This window comes from Euleptes europaea, chromosome 2, assembly GCF_029931775.1.
Source record: "Euleptes europaea isolate rEulEur1 chromosome 2, rEulEur1.hap1, whole genome shotgun sequence".
Classification (NCBI taxonomy): domain Eukaryota; kingdom Metazoa; phylum Chordata; class Lepidosauria; order Squamata; family Sphaerodactylidae; genus Euleptes; species Euleptes europaea.
The window spans coordinates 3,963,560-3,970,093 of NC_079313.1; positions in this window are offsets into that span (position 1 = coordinate 3,963,560).

Genomic DNA, 6,534 nt, shown 5'->3' on the forward strand with positions numbered 1-6,534 from the left:
CTCAAACTAATATGTTATTAAAATATTGTCGAAGGCTTTCACGGTCAGAGTTCATTGGTTCTTGTAGGTTATCCGGGCTGTGTAACTGTGGTCTTGGAATTTTCTTTCCTGACGTTTCGCCAGCAACTGTGGCAGGCATCTTCAGAGTAGTAACACTGAAGGACAGTGTCTCTCAGTGTCAAGTGTGTAGGAAGAGTAATATATAGTCAGAAAGGGGTTGGGTTTGAGCTGAGTCATTGTCCTGCAAAAGTAATGTGCTAATCATTGTCCTGTAAGTATCAAGATAATGTGCTAATGAGGGTATGGTATGTTAATATGGAACCATTGTATCCTGAAGTGACCTGTTAATGTGTGTAATCCAAAACTAATCTGCATGGCTATTGTTGAATGTTGTCTTTGTTAGTCTGGAGGTTTTCAGAACAGACTTTGTTAGTCTGGAGGTTTTCTACCATTTTGTCAGATTGCACAGAGAAGCCATTGAAATTCATAAACATCAGCACAACTTTAACAGGAAAGAGGAGAGTTTAAGAATGAATAAGGCTTGGCTTCCTGTTCTGAACACCTCCAGACTAACAAAGACAACATTCAACAATAGCCATGCAGATTAGCTTTGGATTACACACATTAACAGGTCACTTCAGGATACAATGGTTCCATATTAACATACCATACCCTCATTAGCACATTATCTTGATACTTACAGGACAATGATTAGCTCATTACTTTTGCAGGACAATACTCAGCTCAAACCCAACCCCTTTCTGACTATATATTACTCTTCCTACACTCTTGACACTGAGAGACACTGTCCTTCAGTGTTACTACTCTGAAGATGCCTGCCACAGTTGCTGGCGAAACGTCAGGAAAGAAAATTCCAAGACCACGGTTACACAGCCCGGATAACCTACAAGAACCAATAATATGTTATTTATTGGCCTTTCCACAGAGGAGATTCCCTGCAGTGCCTCTGCACAACCCTCTGGGCGTTGCCTCCTTTCTAATCTCTGCGCCACATAAGACTGGATCATTCAGTCACTCACTGACGCAGACATGAAGAGGAATTCCTCCTCAGCTCCTCTGCAGTGGGGCAGCCCATTTGCGTCTTCGCGCGATCTGTCAGGCTGGCCTAAATAGCTTCTTCTAATTCTGCAATCAAGCATTCGATCCTCCTTCGGCCGAATTCCCAGCCGTCAGGGGAGGCTCTCCGTTGAACCTCTGTGTGAATCCCTGCTCTGAATTCACTTCCTCTCAATAGGAGGTACGCCCAGGGAAGAGTGGCTCACAGAGAAACAAAGGAGTGGGATTTCTCGCAACGTCGGGCACGCCTTCAGCTTTTAGAACCGAAATTACCTCTACTCTTGACATTGGGAGACCTTGGAGTGAGCTCTGTTTTGCAGCTGGGGTGTTTTATCCATAAAATGACCTGCCGCAGATACCCCTTTCCCCTTGCATGTAAAGTTGCAATAGCTTTACGCACAGCTGTATGTCCCCTCATCTACTTGTTACTGTGATGCAAAGCAGGGAACTTGGTACCAGCATCTTCTTTCAGGTCCACCCTTCTCCTTTTGTTTTCTTAATAAAATAAAGTTTATGCTCCTCACAGCTGAAGAGATTTGTTTGAGACACGGTGGTGACGAGGTGGGAGGGGTTACAGCAAGGGTCCCCAATTTCATACTGACAGGGCGCAGGAAGAAGAGTTGGGTTTTCTATGCCGACTTTCTCTGCCACTTAAGGAAGAATCAAACCAGCTTACAATCACCTAGGCCTGCTCCTCTGATCCTGGAAAGAATAGGTTTGCATCATGACTAGTATTCATTTTGACTAGTAGCCTGGAAAGGTGTGCATCATAACTAGTATTCATTTTGACTAGTAGCCATGAATAGCCCCGTCCTCCATAAGACCGTAAGAAAACCCCTGCTGGATCAGACCAAGGCCCATCAAGTCCAGCAGTCTGATCACACAGTGGACAACCCGGTGCCTCTAAGAGCCCACAAATAAGATGGCTGCGGCAGTATTATCCTGCCTATGTTTCACAGCACCTAATATATTAGGCATGCTCCCCTGATCCTGGAGAGAATAGGTGTGCATCATGACTAGCATCCATTTTGACTAGTAGCCATGAATAGCCCCGTCCTCCATAAGAACATAAGAAAGGCCCTCTGGATCAGACCCAGGCCCATCAAGTCCAGCAGTCTGTTCACATAGGGGCCAACCAGGTGCCTCTAGGAAGCCCACTAAGACGACTGCAGCAGCATCCACAGCACCTAAAATAACAGGCATGCTCCTCTGATACTAGGGCTCTTTCCAGTAGGGAAAATTTTTACGGTGGGGGGAGGCTTAAAGACCCTCTTTCTCTGAATGCTGTGGTCCTGATTGGACCACCACAGTTCCTTGACAGGGGCCGCGTGGACTCGTAAACGCTGTAACACAATGTAAGGATCTGAACGTGGTAGAATGGACTGCACTTCGAGTTGCCAACTCCATGATGGGAATTTCCTGGAGACTTAAGTGTGGAGCCTGGGGAGGGCAGGGCTTGGGCAGATGAGGGACCTCAGCAGGTTGTAATGCCATAGAGCAGGGGTGTTGAATTCAATTGTTACAAGGGGTGGATATGACATTAATGTCACTTGGACAGGCTGGGCCCTGCCTCGCCAGCCCAGATCGAGGGGGTGGTGGTGGCTGCTTCAGCTGGACCTGGCTGGATCTGGCCCACAGACCTTATGTTTGACACCCCTGGCATAGAGTCCACCCTCCAAAGCAGCCACTTTCTCCAGGGGAACTGATTCAGTTGTCTGGAGAATAGCTGTAATTCCAGACCTCTAGGCCCCAGTTGAACACACATGAAGCTGCCTTATACTGAATCAGGCCCTCGGTCCATCAAAGTCAGCATTGTCTGCTCAGACTGGCAGCGGCTTTCCGGGGTCTCAGGCGGAGGTCTTTCACATCACCTACTTGTCTGGTCCCTTTAAGTGGAGATACTGAGGATTGAACTTGGGACCTTCTGCAAGCCAAGCAGATGGTCTACCATTGAACCACAGCTCTCTTCAATGAGGCTGGCAACCCTAACTGCACCACATCCAGAGGGAGATTTCCACTCTGGATATTCCTCTGCATTATAAAAAAAGCTTTATGTGAAAGGCTCTACCCCTGGCGGTTGCTTTCGCTGCTAGCTTCCAAAATGTGATCTGAAGTGACTGACTACCATCTGTGTCTCCACATGCTCCCTCATGTGCTTATTAGGCCATTTAGAAACTTGCATGTAAGTCCACACGCACCAACATTGAGGTGCCATGCCAGGCACAGTTTGCCATTTCCTCAGCTGGCTGAGACTAGCGTTGAGCATTCAGCAAGAATTCATAGGTCAATACTGTTATGGTTGCCCAGCAACACCCAGTGAGGTCATTCCTTTCTTAGAGTTACAGCTTCTACCATTTTGGAGGGTTTTAATTCCCAATATATGCATGTATATGTAGACAGATTCCAGATTTTTCTGCAAATCTGAGCCTTCTCAGGTTCGTAGAAAACAGCTGTCTTGTCTACCCATGGCCCCAGTTTTGGGATTGAAGTATCCAGGGATGAGGCCGCATTGAGAATTAAATGTATCCATTCCACTCCGGGGCTCTGATCCGGGCCCTGCCTTAGTTTCCCCCATGGCTAGCCTATTTGCAAAATAAAGTACACATGCACGACAAATAGGGTTGCCAGCTCTGGGTTGGGAAATACCTGGAGATTTGGGGGGCGGCGCTCGAGGAGGGCGGGGTTCGGGGAGGGAATTCAATGCCATAGAGTCTGATTGCCAAAGCAGCCCTTTTCTCCAGGCGAACGGATCTCTATCGACTGGAGATCAGTTGTAGTAGCGGGAGATCTAGGGTTCACTCTTTGCCTCTTGGGGGCGGAGCCTGAGGAGGGCGGGCTTTGGGGAGGGGAGGGACTTCAAGGCAACAGAGTCCAATTGTCAAAGCGGCCGTTTTTCGCCAGGTGAACGGATCTCTGGATCAGGCGTCATAGCAGGAGATCTCCAGCTAGTGCCTGGAGGTTAGCAAATACAAAATAGCAGAAAAACAAGCATTCAATAAATCATGCAAAGTATGTCTTTGTTCAATTTGGGCATATAGTTAACATACAATTATATAATCATTGTCTGTGCAATCTGTGCAATATTATGCACGATAAATCATAAACAAGTTGTAATTACAAATGTCTGAATCCCATTCAAAGAGTCTTTGTGCGAATATCTCGCCAAATTTGCACCAAGGAGACGTGGATATACTCTCAATAACCTCCAGACTTGGTAGTGGAAATAGCAGGCATCTTCTGTTGCTGCTGTTCGGAGTATATTGACTCCTAAGTAGAATGAGTGGCAATAGCAGATCACGTATATATAATACAGGGTGCCAGATAGGTTGGCAACCCTAACGACAAATCCCTAGCGCTTGCTCCTCCAAAAGAGCCGGCTCCCGAAGTCGGTCCGCAGCTCAGCCTCTCGGAAGAGTCAGGTTGGGGAAAGCCTTTCTTTTCCTTTTATCCCTTAGAAGCTCCTTGATCAATTGATCTGGAGCAGCATATATCTGGTGTTGGAGGGATATAAGGACTGAAACAAATCTTGCCACTGACAATGTAGCCTTGGGGTCCGTGTATGTGTGTGTGTGGTTGTGTGTGTGTGTAGTGCCGTCAATTCGCAGCCGACTTATGGCGACCCGTTTGGGGGGTTTTCATGGCAAGAGCCTAACAGAGGTGATTTGCCAGTGCCTTCCTCTGCACAGCAACCCTGGTATTCCTCGATGGTCTCCCATTCAAATACTAACCAGGGCTGACCCTGCTTAGCTTCTGAGATCTGATGAGATCAGGCTAGCCTGGGCCATCCAGGTCAGGGCTTAGTCCCTATCGCTTAGTAAAAAAGGCATTATGTCAGTCACAGAGGCATTGGATTTGTATATTAAAAGGGAGGAAATATAGTGCGATCGAAGTTCGTCGTAAAGGCGGCATTCCCAAAGGGCATGGGCTAATGAGTCAATAGAGCCAGAAGAGCAAGGGCAGATCCTGTCTGAGTATGGGATATTCAGGATTCTGCCCTGCATTGCCATAGAAGGGTTAGCATCCAATCTAGCCAAGCAAAAAGCTCTACAGAGAGGAGGAGTTGTCAGATAAGACGTGTAGGCCGGCCGGCCACGTGGAGGGGGTATTCCGAAGAACTGGGATGAACAGGCGCGACCAGCACGAACAGTAGCGCTGTTATAATCGAGCGGTGGGGGAAAGCGAAAGGGGAAGGCGGCGCTTCGGGACCGAAAACGAAAGCTGCCTTCCCCGGCTCTCCCGGCGACGCTTCCTCTTGCGCCAGGCACGGTCCGCCTGGCTCCCCTGCGGCCGTGCAGGGGCCCCGAGTCTCCAGTCCGCCTCCCCTCGAGCGGGGCCGCAGCTTTGCAACGCGCCTTCCTGGCTCCCGGGTAAGTCGAGGCGAAACGAGAGGCCGGGGTTTTCAGCGTGAGTGCGCACCTTATTAAAATCCATAGACTTGTAATGTCAGCGTTTTCCAGCTCAACCTGTTCGGTCTGGAACCAGCACTCTGGTTGAGTGCCGTTTGGTCCCCCCCCCCTCTTTTGTGGTTTTCCCAGGTAAGTCGGCCAGCCAAGTTCTGCAAACTCAACAATAAGCCCCCCCATGCAGAGTTTGGAGAATTCAGATGGGGAAAATGTGCATCTAGAGCGCGGCAAATCCTTGGATTTGCCGCGCTCTAGATGCACATTTTCCCCATCTGAATTCTCCAAACTGCATGGGGGGGCTTATTGCTGAGTTTGCAGAACTTGGCTGGGGGAAACGCTTCTCCCTGCCGCGGCGGTGCGGGGCTTTTGCTCCGCGCGCCCCGGAGAAAAGGAGCGGCGAGGGCGCGCGCCCGTCTCCCCAAGAGAATATTGCTGGCGAATGCTTGCAACTTGCAATGGGAGTCTCTAATGCTGGAAAATCTGCCCTTCAAGGACGGGGTCACTTGCCTGCACATTCCCAGAGGGGGAACTGACCACCACGCCAGATAGATAGACAGGACAGGGGGGAGGTCATCTCTAGTTACACCTTGCCCTCATTCCCTGCCCCTTTGATGTTTAGAGGATGTCTTGCCAGGGAAACTTCTCCCCCCTCTCTCTCTCTTTCCCTTTCGCCCATCACCCAAGCAAGATCTAGGAGCCGGGCGCTCCGCACGTCCAGGCCTTCCCACCCCAAGATGAAGTGGAAGGCAGATCCCCTTTAATACCTAGAGAATTAGCAGGGTAGATCAGGATAGAGAACCCTTGTTTGTCCTTTCCTATCCAATGTGTATTTCAACAATAAATGTACTTTAGTTTGATTAGAGCAAACGACTGCTCCTTTTTATTTTCACACACGCGTAGCTTCCGTTGCTGCTAAGCTTAAGGCACTCTGCTAAATGCCGGAATATCCCCACGATAGATATTCCAACAGGTTATGGGTGCCTCTGGGCTCCTGCTCGGAAGACAGAGCCTGCATGGGGTCAGGGGAGGCTAGGGTTGCCAGCCTCCAGGTGCT